The 14306-nt window shown below is 39.8% G+C and overlaps 1 protein-coding gene across 1 annotated transcript in view; it reads right to left on the reverse strand.

Annotated features, from left to right (window-relative positions):
• ptprz1b (protein tyrosine phosphatase receptor type Z1b) overlaps positions 1-14306 on the reverse strand; it is a 77402-nt gene that overhangs the window by 45925 nt on the left and 17171 nt on the right. The gene's annotated exons all lie outside the window — the stretch shown is intronic.

Consider the following 14306-nt stretch of genomic DNA (forward strand, 5'->3'; position numbering starts at 1 on the left):
GAAGCATAAGACCAATGACTGGTTTCACTATTAGACACACACACACACACACACACACACACACACACACACACACACACACACACACACACACACACACACACACACACACACACACACACACACACACACACACACACACACACACACACACACACACACACACACACACACACACACACACACACACACACAGGACAGATATCACAGGTTACCAGCTTACAGCAGACCACTATAAAGGGTGCAGGAGGGATCTGTATAACGGACATCATTTTTTTCTCAGTACACACTCTCTCACACACTCCTATTACATGATAGTAATTTTCACTTGGGGACAGCATACATACGATGATGTATTAAGTCACAGGAAACGCTGTGTTCCTGATTCCGTGTGAATTTGAGAGCCAACTGCTAAATTGATTCTCTGCCAGCCATGGATTCTGCCACTGTTACATGTCAACATTGAGAACATGAAAACATGCTTTTAAGGTTTTATTTTTCTACAACTGTGTCTCCACTTTATGGATCCAAATAGTGCCAAATCATTCTGCTGCTGCGAGATGTTGAGATGCTATCTGTTGAGATGCTGTCGGTTAATCATGTAAATACTGAAAACAATCACACTGATTGATGTAAATAATCTCTATTCTCATGTAAATTAACCCACCCACCCATCATCAAATATTATTGCAGCATTTTTGCACTTCTTACCACTGCACTATTGTCTTGTACTCATACATATTAGTCTTTGCTTACTCTGTGTTTATTGTTAATATTTAATATCATAGAGAGAACAGCTCACTGAAGTCAAATCCCTTACCTGGCCAATAGAGCTCATTCTGATTCACTGTTCTTGTTTACATCCAGGTTGTAGAGCGAGGAGAGCAGGCCCACTAACCGGATAATAATTAAACAGCTAGCTAGTCGAACATTGAGCAACCCCAATGTTTCACTGTTTTAAAGCTTTCAGTCATGCATGTAGTCTATGCTCAGGTATTGGCAGTGCCACTGTATAGAACTTCAAATGAAATACAGCCAGAATACACACTTAATATGATCACATAGGCACAACAAACACAATCCGACAAAGCCTGTTGCTGAGCCGTTTTCCATACAGAGAGGGGGGGGAGGAAGAAGCAGGGGTCACATACTTACACAGATTACAACATCAAAACTTCTCTTCAAGGGACTGCACAAACAACATGAATAAATACAAAATACGGAGGATAAAATAAAACATCCTGCTCTGCTCGGCACACAGAAGCACCAAACCAAAAGATGAAAGGCATGTAGAGTCAGATTTAGGTCATCCATCACCATATCCACCACGTTAAGTCTGTACATGTGGCACAGATGAACACTGTATAATCCTATTGTTTACTATATATTGCGGGCCGATATAACACGGCTAAATTACTGCATGTGCGTGACAATATTCACTCGTTCAGCTTTATGGAACTATGTGTTGTTGACCTTTTGAAGAAGTGCAATGCGGTGCATCGACTCTGAAAAACAAAACCTCTCTGTATCATCTGTAAAATCTTCTGCATCAATGAATATTCAGAAGCCGCCACAGGGGGTTTAATGTTTTACTTCACACTTGTTTAACTCACTTCCTTCTTTTTTTTCCCTCAAAGAAGAGTTGTCTTTGCTGCTGTTCGGGGTTACAGAAAGCTCGCTGCTGATTATCAGGATGAAGAGCTGGAAAACAACTACCTATGGATTAAGGGTGGGTTCTTGTTCAACTTCAACGTATGGAGTAATCTCCTACACTTCATGGTAAATTGAACCTGCTTTAAAGGATTACAAGTGTGGTTGGGAAACAGTGATGTAGCTTCTGTCAATGATTATCTACACAGATCAATGTAAGCAGCAGTCATGTTCTCAATCAGACACTTGATCTGTTGTGACATGCGGAATAATGAGAGAAATGTTTCCATGTCTTTTGTTAACTTAAAAGAAATCGGTGCAAGCTATGTGAGATTTAACATGTGAGTTCTACTAAAACAAATAGTTACATGAATGTTTTAAAGTGGAAAACAGCAAGATGACAGGCCATCTCTCATCACTTCTGCTGCTCGCACTGTCAGCGTGAGCGCTTGTGATGCCACTGGGGAAAAGAAGATTAACTAGCTCATCATTAAAATGTTGACTGGAGATTTTCTCCTGTTAAGTCAGTGGAAGGAGAAGGCTTCCACAGCTCGTGGCATCTGTCGTTACAGTCTTAAAGCAAATGTTGCAGCAAAGAAATACGAGTTTTAAGAGTGAAACACATGCATGAGTTGGGAGTGAGGAGGAAGTTGCTTATGTGCATGACAACGCAATTTTAACGTTAAGGCAAACAAGTGCATCATTTAGAGCATAGAGGGATGAAGGAAGGGGGGGTTAGGGTCAAGGGATGAAGGGATTAAGGGTCGACGGATGAACAGATGAGGGTAGAAGTCCAGGGATGAAGGGATGACGGGAAAGGTCCGGGATGAAGGGATGAGGTCACGGGTGGAGGGATAGATGGATGAAGGTAAGAGATCAGGGCTGGTGTCACCACATTTTTTTTTCTCACACTTCTCTCCCTCATTAAGTCATGATCATGCCTTTAAAGAAAACAGAGGTAAACTGTTTAATAAATTAAAGGCAGGGTTGGTAATTAAAAAAAAAAACTAGCATGATTTTGAGAGTAGCATTCCCTCAGTGCTACGTCTAAAGACAATTTCAACCAAAATCTTAAATCTAAAGTGTATCTGGAGAAAATTACCAACCCTGCATTTGGTTTGATTGCCAAGCGGAGATGTGATGGGCAACTATAGGTAAATCAGTCACTGGCTGTGGGTCGTAGGCTGAGAGCTCAATTTCTGTACTGTTAGCTAGCATGATTTCAAACTCTGTATGGTGTAAACAGAAAGGTACTAGAGTATAGAGAGCTACACAGCTGCACATTGCTGAACGCAGTGGAAATCTACATATAGAAAGACAGTTTAAACCTGTTTTTCCTCTTGAGTCTTCTTCATGGTGTTTTATTGCATGAAAGTCCATTCTTGACCTTGGAAAAGAGTAAAAGTTCATCCTCTAAAGAAAATCTTGAATATTAAAAGGATGTATAAAATGAAGTGGAAGGTAATTTCAATAAGAATGATAAAGATTTCGAGGTCTTCTTTCGAAGAGCCAGAGTCCTTTTGTGCTACACTCCACTGACAGGAATGACAACAGAGGGAGCAATATAATATGAAGTCAAGACCATTTTGACCTGACCACATCTATGAAGCTGTCCTCCTTTGTCGGTGTGATATAAGTAGATGGTGATAAGAGAGGAGTGAAGATTCGAGAAAATGACTTTATAGAGACGAGAAAGGAGGGATGAAAAGCCTTCTGTGTTACATTCAGAGAACTTGTTCATCACAGTCATACTCCTACAGACGGAGAGAGTGCAGAATGGAGTCAATAACTGGATTGTAGCGTCAATAATGGCATCATTAACATCACACTGTGAGGGATATTAATCTAATCTGTTGTGGCACAGCAACACACACACACACACACACACACACACACACACACACAAACGAACATGGAGCATCACCTGTAGCTTCAGTGAAATGTTGGGAGCTTATTAGAAACAAAAATTCCATCTGAAAAGGCTGTGCACTTGAAGTTCTTTCTCAGCCTTTAAAAAGAACAGTATGTGACTAAAAGGGATTTGATCTATTACCTTTAGACATCAGAACTGCCAATTCAAACAGCGGAAATGTATTAAAACTATCCTCAAATATATAACACAGTTTCAAAATCCATAATGAATGTACGTCAGAAGTATTTATGGTCACCGTGGTTACAGCCAACCTCTAAAACCGCAGCTTCACAATACGATGACTGATTTCCCCATTCGCTCTCTCCCCTAACGTTCACATGACTTGTCTTCTGATAGCATGTGGGCTGGGTCCAAAATCTACTAAAGTGAAACCACAAAACCGGATGGGTCAGTTTGACATCAACTCTCCTGTGTTCAGTTATCAGCTTAATCAAGAGGATATAGATGTGAAGTAAAAGAAATGCATTACTCTTTGTCAACCATCGTGTCTGATTGGGTTGTTTCAATGTGATGACTCAAAGGCATTAGAGGAGGAATGTAAGAAAATGTTCGATAAGTGGCTGATGAATGCCTAGGGCTGAAATGCATCCATTGTTGTTTTATACGCTGCTCTTGGCCATAAAAAGGAAACTTGAAGGACATTTAGTGTACTGACTTTTTTGTCTCTTTTCAAGTCTTGTTGCGGTCGTGCATCTGGAACTTATTCATTACGATTGAATTGCTTTTTTTGCTGTTAATGTACGAATAGTCACCAACTGTACATCTTTCATTTATGTTTTGAACATTAACATGGTGCTCTGACCCTGATCAAACTAATAACATTTAAAGCTTTGATTTCAACTTTATGACAGTTTGGGAATTAAAGGTCTACAAGGCCAGACATTGTCCATGTAAGAACTTTAACATTTTATTTTCCAGTGACATTATTTCAAGGTGCCTAGACCACCCTTTGACTAAGGCTGGATGACACGTTTTCATCAGTTTTTTATTAATGCAATACTAAAATAAAACAAGTATCACCATGGAGATCATGAGTACCAACTAAATAGTTACACATTCCCCTAAGGTAGGTTTAAATCATGTCACAGAGGTGCAAATAGTAAAATGGCAGTTATCCCAGATATTTTTGTTGTTGCTCATTTTTAATGTGAAGGATATTTCTCTGAAAAGCATTTCCTCTACATGTTTTGTGAAACCCCCTACATTAAAGTTAGCAAACTTAGCCTGTGGTTTGAATACTGACCAGTTAATGCAATGGGAATGATTGCAGTTGGGACCCTTTTAATGCACCTCAATCTTTTTTTTTTTTGCATATGTTTACATTAACCACAGAACAAACGCTAACTCATCTTTTAAATGTATATTCCTGTGCACTGAATCATTAGTCAAAACAGTTTTACCAACAGCTCAAAATAAATATGTCTTTCGTCAGCATACATTAATTTCAGGTGGATAGATTATTGTGTCTTAATTAAACAGCAGCGTAACACTTTTTAAATAACTGAAACTTTTCAACCATTAATTTAGTTCTGAACATGTTTTTTTTCCCAGATAAGATAACACCCTCGCAGGTTCTCTGTGAGAATAACTGGCAGTCACCAGATATTTTGATGGACATTTTGGTCTACACAGACATGTTTCACATCTCTTGAGCGCTGCTGAGCTACAGACTACTGCAGGAGCTGTCAATCATTCTGAGGTAGCATAAGAGACGGTGCAGGTAAGAGCCAGCAGCGGAGAGACACGGGGGTGCTCAGCTTTAAGAGCACAGCAGATAGTGATGTGACTTCAATGCTGCAGGCTGCCCATGCATGAAGCTCACAGCTGAATCACTGTATTATTCCACCCATCTGCACTTTATCTGCTTTATCAGATTTCCCATGAGGCCTGGCAACATGACATTTCATTGGATGGTATTTTATTCATACAGGAAAGGTCAGCTGACATGCAGTTTTTCCAGTAGTGATCTGCTTCATCATGCATTCATACACCTCATCTTTAATGTCTGCTTTAAATTTATATCAAAGCTATTCAGTCCAATTTGACCAATGACCTGTGTGTTGGCACAAGTGAGTAGGACTTCACGTTGGCTGTCTGTGTGAGACGGAATAATGAAGCCAGATGAGGATGTGTCAGCCTGACACCTGATACTCTGACTGCTGCCTCTCTCATACCAGAGTGTCACTGAGAGTAATTTACTACATGAGCACCACTCATAAAAACATAATACAGCCAAAACATGGTGATGCAATGCAAAAGGGAGGCCCACTAGCTGCCACTTGTCAATCAGGGGGATGATACAATCCATATCACTGCAAGGACCTTTCATAAGCATGTTCACTAAAATGTGTTTTGTAAAGTTAATGGGGAACATATTGTAAACACAGATGACAGAGATGGCAGAATTGATTATGAAAGATGAAATCCTTTTTTTACATGTTCAATCATTTGTTAAACAATCGGGAAAACCGCTGTCTTGCTAGTTTTTGGGTTTACATTTCTAATCCCTAAGATTTTCATTTGTTTGTTTAAGCCAAGTGGTAGCCTTCAATTTTGAAAAATGAAGTCAATGCAGAAGTGCAAAAAGCTGCAGTTCCCTCAATGTCCACTTGAGGCTGGCTCCAAAGGCCAAGGAAACCCAATTAAGTCCCATATTAAAATAAGTATTTTTACAGCAGAAAAAAACATGTTTACAGCCTGGTTTAAAAAGATAATTTTGTATTTTCAGCTCTATTCTTTATTGGTACATGTTGTACAGGGGGGATTGTAATGTATATTGTGTTTTGATATTGTTAAGTCTAAGAGGTGGGGGCCTGGCTGAGTTGACTGGCAGGTGGTGGCATTGTATCCGAGGCCTGCCCCAGCTCTTCCTCTTAACCTAGATTGATTGACGGTTAAGTGGAGATCGCATTTCCAATATGGAAACCATCCTTGTTGGGCTTTATATCTTCTTCAGAAAACAATGGGTGACATCACTGAAACCAGGTCTATGTTTTAATCCATTCTAGTTTAAAGACAAAAACACTGTATTTTGGTAAAATTTTAGTTATTTACACTCTAATATTTAATCTAAATATCTCCATATCGTTATCCTCTTGGTGTTGGAGTCTGCCATTTATGCTCTAGATTTTAAGTGTCAATCAATTCTTGAATTAAATGAATAAAAAATGCATACTTATATTTATGTGTTTTCTGCATGACTTCAGCATCACGGTTGATTCTCCTTACACTGTACAAAGAATGCATCTGTTACAATGCAAACCCACCATTTCCTGACGTTAATAGTTTATATATAGTTAAATATAGAAATGGTGAAACACACATTGGCTTTGAAAAAGGAATAATTAGCATATCTGATTGAAACTATCAAAAACGCATTCTTTACCATGATCTCTTCAAGTTGTATTGACCATGGATTTAAAATTACATGTTTAACAGAAAAAAAGCAAAAGCTACAGCGCAGATAATTCATTTGTTGTTGTAATTTAAATCTGACAAAGTAGCTTCTACTGGAAAGGTAACTACGGTATTACATTTTAAGTCAAGACAGTCACATAAAAAAGGGAACACAGATCACAAAGTCAGGGGTCATGAACTTGCAGCATACTACTCTCACCCTCAGGACAGGCTAGTGTGTCCATTCATATCCTCTTGCATCAATCCATCACGTTCCACTCATTCCAGGAGGGATTTTGGGATGAAGTAGATAAGTTTATTGTTTAGGAATCCACTTGGCCTTGACCTTAGCACTTCTTCAGTTACAGGTTTCTAATATTTCCTCCTATAGACCTTTTTATGACCCTAAAAACAAGGCATGGGCTTGTTGCTTTCAATCAAAATAAGATGCATGGATAAAGAAATGTAGCGAGCTGGTTCTCTGCAGTTCATGAAGTTTAAAGTGTATTTCTTGATCATTGTTTTAAATGTTTGTAGCTGCATTGAATTCAAGTCTAATATTGACAAGTTTAAAAAAAATATTTCACTACATGCAGCAGCAGCCTTACATGGACGTTTTCTTTTGGGATGTAGACAGTGCACTGGGTTTCACTGAGGCTTTGTGTGAGTGTTGAGATAAGTGCGGTGCTCCCAGCTGTACACTAATGAATAGCACCGTGTTGGATTACAGGACTCCTGGGGCTGATTTAGCCTGAATCTCTGCTATGAGGGAATCATTCTCCGCCTGCATTCAGACCATCACAAACCCATTTTTAACAGTAGATGTGATTACTTTTGTCTCATTAAATGAACCAGTGTGTTTCTCCAGGGGGAGAAAGCCTGTGTGTTCAACCACAAGAGTGAAAGTGTGTGAATTCAAGAATCTACGAAGGCTTCAGTTGGAATGCAAGAGTATGAATTCATTTTTAGATGTGTTCCCCCATCAGCTTTCATCAGCCTTTGTCAGCAAAACAGCTACACAGAATTCAAATGGATAAATGAGTGCAAGAAGCACTAGAAACATATACTCGTAGAAAAACCAAATAACAGGCGGTGATGCTTAGTTAGAATGTAAACTTTGTGGTGACAATGGATACAACAAAGTGAGAGGATAACCAAAGTGTTTAAAACTAATTGTCTTGGATGAAAGCATCTTTGAAATTTGAGGCAACATTTTTTTGGTAGATTGTGAGATATTGTACTTTATTAGGGTTTTAGCTCTGATGATCATCATATCTGAACCCAGCATCCATTTCAGGTCACGCCATTGAAATGGATGTTTAGACATTACATTAAAAACATGTCCTGGTGGATTGATAGCAGTACAGGGACTCTCAGGGTTTCAGCAATATCATTAAGATTCATCTTCTAGGGAACATGTGCATCTGTACAAAATTAATTGGCAATCCATCCAATAGCTGATATTTGAATCTGGACCAAATTGATTGACCAACAGGCTTTCTGACAAAGTGATCACAAACCTAACCAAAACATCTATATTCAATCAAACCTGACAATAAGACTATCATTACTGCCCAATGGTATTATACATTTCAATCAAGTCACATTTTATAATATATCTAAAATAATGAATTACCCTAAAAACATTCAAAAGCAGAGGATGTATCAAATTATTTTACGGCATATCATATCTCCCTGTTCATACTCTGTCATTCTCCTTCGATTCTTGCGGCAATTTTCTTTTCATGAAGAGTGTACCATTGCCTGGCCTCTGGCTAGGTTCTGGTGTTTTTTCCATACTAGTGTATGAGAGGAAAACCTGTGCTACCAGCCGTGTCCGAGTGTACAATCCAAGTATATCGAGCAGTGCTCGCTTGCTGTGAGTTGTCAGCAGTGAAGCTGGCTGCAGCGTCCAGCTGTCAACTATGAAACACACAAATGCACTTATTGAACATTGGCGCTTCAGGAGTAATTAAAAAGATGATCTCATGAGAATAACTGACAAACCACCAGTATTACAACATAAAGATGTGGACATGATTTATGCGTTTCTGTTTTCCATGTTAAGGTAGTATTTCAACTGGACAGCATGTTCCCCTGCTTTCAGCTGGCCCAGATTCTTACTATCATGCGTCTGGGCCAGCGGGCCAGTTGTAATATCAGGCCCAGGAAGTATGTCTAAATGTTTTAAATTAATCGTTTACATTTTAAATTGTCTCTTATATAACAACATCCTATGTCTTCTATACAGAAGCTCAGATTCAAATTAAGACAACTTTATTAAGGGCAATTCAGTTTCAGTTTCGAGCCACTGAAGGAAGCAAAGACAACATAAAGGAAACAAACACAGTCACAGCATCATTCACACATTTACATTCACATGTCAGTAACAACAGTTCAACAGACGAACAGGTCGTCAAATGAGAAGCCAGCGCTATCGATCTAGAATTTCATAATACAACGACAGGAATGTATCTAATAAATAGATACATAAATGAATGGACCTTACAGGTGACCTGACTGTACAGTAACAGTCCAGCTCTCACTACACATTATATCAGTGAAGCCCACAGCAACAAATAATGATTTACATTCCGAGAGTGAGCGACAATAAAAGTCAGTACTGCTGAATGTCTTTCTTAGTGAAAGCGCTCCAAGACAACAACTGCCATAAATGCTGTCTGATGACCATGTGACATCCGCTTCAAATAAAACGGGTCACCTGTTGACCTCAGTGTCACACACAAACACACGCACACTCAAACTGCACACATCCATCTGGGCACATACCTCCTGGGGCCAGACGATAACTTATATAGAACTCAGCTGTGTTGAGTGTCAGCTGGTTAAATTAGTGCGCTCGGCTTCTCCTCTGGTTCACTATTGCACTGTTTCTGCCGCCTTATCGCACTGTGTCAGCCTCTCTGATGTGCTGCGTCTTCCATTAGAAAGAATGCAAGGGACCATTAACCAAGAGGACTAAACAGAGACAGCGAAAAGTAAAGAGATGTTCTTGTCTGGAGAGCGCTTCCTTTACCTGACGTTTCTAAAAGCAATGCACCTCGATTAACTGATTTGATTATTATTTGTTTAATAGCAGGGTCAATATCAGCCATTTAACAAACCATTTAATTTATTTTCAACTATTAATTGCCTCTAGAAGATAAAAAAACAATCTGGGGAGAAAAAAAAAAAAAGAAACAGCAGGTTCTCTCCTCATTTATCCAATAAGTAACATGTCGGAGTATACAGAGATATGCACAGTTTTCTCTCTAATGTAAAGTCACAATTTGGTCTCCTGCATGTTGAGCTTCTTGTTGGTCCTCTATTTTTGCCCTGCCATTCATGCTGAAGTATGACTTAGCCCACTATCTCTTCTCTCCCTCTCAGTGAACTCCAGCAGCACAGGTTATGAGTTAATGAGCTTAGGCTCCATATTAAATGGAGGTTATTGTTACTGAGCACTACACAAAGCGTGCATTGTTCCACAGGGATTCAACAGCATTAAAGCTGCAATATAAAACCTTATCAGACAAGCCAATCAAGGGATCTGTCTGTGTGTGTGTGTGTGTGTGTGTGTCTGTGTGTGTGTGTGTGTGTGTGTGTGTGTGTGTGTGTGTGGGGGGGGGTGTGTGTGTGGGTGTGTAATAGAGTGTGTGTCACGTCTTGAACTCCAGTTGTTCTGGTGGGTACAAGGGGGTCTGTTTTGTGAGTCACAGTGCGCGCATGGTAAGAGGTGACCGTGAGAATTTGGGGCCCTGAGTTGGAGGTGGTAATACAGATGAACAGCTGGGGGGGTTTAAATAAACACACATGCACACACAAACACACATGTACCACACATACAGTGTCAGGTGTCTCCCCGTTTTGCCCAGCCAGATGGGGGTATCGCAAATTCCTTTGCAGCCCTTTGGCTCCACAAAAGTCCAATAAAACCAGACGGCCCTGTTATTCAAAACTTTTGTGTGCTTCAACCAAAAACACACACCGCTGAAGACTGACAACTGATAGTTGGTCAGATTCGACGCGGTCTTACAAGACAAAAATGTACTACACAACACCGTAAAAGACTGAAGTTAGGTTTCTTCAGCGATTTCAGAGGCAGAGCCGGGGGCAGCAGCCACAGATGCAGAAATTACTCGACTGGATGGTGTATGACATTTATAAAGCTGGACTCTTCCCTGATCCTTATTGTAACCAATTACACTCTTGTACTCCAGCAGAGGAAAAAAAAAAAACACACAGTCCCCGTGCTCCTAATTCATAGAGAGCTGCAGTCAAAAGAATTAATAACAGCCAGCTGTGTCGACAAGTTATACCCTCACTGACAGTATGAGTCAGAGAGAGATACAAGCACAGCTGCTTTGGGTTAAAAACATGTCTTCTTGCTTCAGTCTGGAGGAGTAGCACCCCTCAAGTGCAATCTATGAACAACATTATCTTTTCCATTGCAAGACAGACACTGAGCAGATCCTGTCCAAACTGTTACATGTTACTCAGCTCCTGTGGATACAAAAAATACAGGACAGGTGCAACGAATATCATGAAGAAGTTTCATTATGTGTTCAGTATTTTCTTCATTCTGATCTATTCAGCTGTCTCATTTCTAAATGTCAATGATGCTACAATTTTGTCTATTATATGTCTTTAGTGGGCTTTGTGAATTGTGGCTGGCTGGCTATATTGATTGATTAATAGAACTTTATTGTCAGACATGGTCTGAAATTTGTCTTGCATCACAGCGGCTCGATTTGCAACATAAAAATTAAGACAAGATACACAGATACAAACATTTAATACAACATTCAAACTAACATTCAGAGGCCTTAAACTTGCTTTGATCTGGGATTCAGCTCCACATTCAATTTTAGAATTGACTGGTGAACACAAGAGTGTTTCAGTCTGACCTTATTAAAACGTGGGATCCCGTATCTCCAGTTTGATGGTAATAGTTCATACTCTGTGTTCAGAGCGTGGTCAGGGTCAGAGGCGTGTTAACATGTTTTACAGGCTGATTCATAGAGTCTCTGCATTGGTTAGCCTATAATCTTTAAGCAGATTTTTAATTGGTGAAGCAGTTTAGCATTTAAAGAAGTGGACATACACATATACCATGAGGTGGTACAGTACTGTAGGACACTTAGAATCACAGAAGTAAAGAACAAAACTAGAATTTGTCGACTCAGATCTCAGTCGGCAGAGGAAATCAATTCTTTGTTAACAACAATATATAACAGGAGGAAGGCAGGAGGTACTCACTTTTGAGACACAGGAACATGGGAATGTTTTGGCAGTTCTGCTTGATAAGTTGTGACAAATGGTTGCCAATTCTGTATTATTTTTGTCAACTTGTGATAAACATTGTGCCAATATTTGAAACATGGGCACAACCTTATCAGTATAAAACAGGCCTGCATGATATGGAGAAAAAGTACTTACTGTATGAAAACTGTAGCTCTCTAGATAAGGCTATTGCAGTTGGAAATACTGGGATTTTAATAATATACTTCAATAAAATGTGCAACCTTACTTACTATAACTGCAAAAAGCCTCTGGTTGATCAATTCCTGATCCCTGACGCCCAGCCACCACCATCGGACTGTGGCGTCCCACAACCACCGCCTGCACCAACCTCCACCTCATTGGCAAGGAAGTGTGGACAACAGGAACGCGAGAAATAAAAAGGATACCATCTCCCACTATCCCATTTTTGTTAACAGTGAGTACGGTCTTCAACCTGCTGTTTTGTAAAGCGCCTCGGGATAACACGGCGCTATACAAATAATGACTGATTGATTGACTGACTGACTGATTGATTGATTGATTGATTGATTGATTGATTGATTGATTGATTGATTGAGTGATGATATTGTGTGTGATGACAAAGGACCAGGAGAGTAGCACACATGCTAACCCTTTAGAAGGTTCACACTTGGGTTTGGAAAGGAGGACTGGTATTAGACAGCAGTTCCTATAACTGTTCAGTGCTTAAATATTGATAAGCTCCAGGACAGACCTCTTACTTTATTATACTCAAACTTAGCTGGAGAGTTCCTAACAGTCTGATGACAATGCTGCTGACTCAGCAGTTTGAAGTTGTGTGAAGGAGAGTTAACTTTCTGAGCTTGAGGGATTACAGGGTGAATCACCTAAGACTGCAAATTCACTTTATTTTGAAGAGACCATATGTAACGTACCACATGTATTGAACAGGTTTTTTTGTCCATATATAAAAGGTCAGTAATCTGATGTGAAAAGTGAGACATTCACTGTCTCTCTCAGTTGCTACCTACAGCCACCTGCCCACCTGAAAATGTTTACAGCCAACCCTTATTTGACAAAGAAGGCTAATTCTCCTTTGCAATGATTTCCTAACTGTTGAGAATTATGTAAGCAAACTCACAAAAAATATAAAACTTTATAAATATCAGTGTAAATGAGCCCCAATTTTAGTCTTTTCTCCGGGAGGGATGCCCCCAGACCCTGGCTGGCTACAATTTTCCCACTGACTGACTACTCCATATGTCTGTGTAAAGCCCTGTATAGCCCCTTTTTTTTGAAAATTCAGCTAAATGCCATATAAAAGCTAGTTTGTGGAGAAGGAGCCAACAACAACGATTACATCTAGAGAAATGTGACTTCAGAGGCTCTGGAAACAACTTTCTCAGCTGAGCATTTTCTTACTTTCTCACCACCACAATACACTCCAAAAACTAGTTAGCCTACATAAGTCCCATTCATTACCCATCAGATGCACAACTGTGATTACTTTTGGGCCTTTATCTATTATCAGATAGGACAGTGAAAAGTGACAAAAAAGGAGGAAAGAACGTTGGGATAACATGCAGCAAAGGCCCAAGGGTTGAAGTCTAACCGGGACGATTGCGGTGAGGACTTTGTCTGTGTATAAAGGGACTGCACTTCAACCATAAAGCTGAACCAGTAGCCCAACGCACAATTGAATGGCTTAAACACAAGATGTCCACACAGCCAGAGAAAGTTCAATCATGCAGCCTGTTGATTTTCTGCAATGAAATGTGACAAGAATTGGCAGCAGAGCAGATTAGACCTTAACGTTACATAACCACAGCCTGTTTGGATCATAGTGATACCCATCCTTATGCAAACAGTATTTGTTTAATTGGTAGGGATACATCTAATCCAGTGCTTCCTTCCTCAACGAGGTTCTTTGCTGTTACACCTGCTTCTTATTCGAGCTGTCTGATTTATAACTGATCCAACCAGGTTTGGGTTAAAGCCAGGTGTTAAAGGGATGAAGAAGTGTTTGCTCCACATGTTACCCTGAGCTGAGATATTTTAGATGAGC

The sequence above is a fragment of the Labrus mixtus genome, chromosome 22, assembly GCF_963584025.1.
Source record: "Labrus mixtus chromosome 22, fLabMix1.1, whole genome shotgun sequence".
In the NCBI taxonomy this organism is placed as follows: domain Eukaryota; kingdom Metazoa; phylum Chordata; class Actinopteri; order Labriformes; family Labridae; genus Labrus; species Labrus mixtus.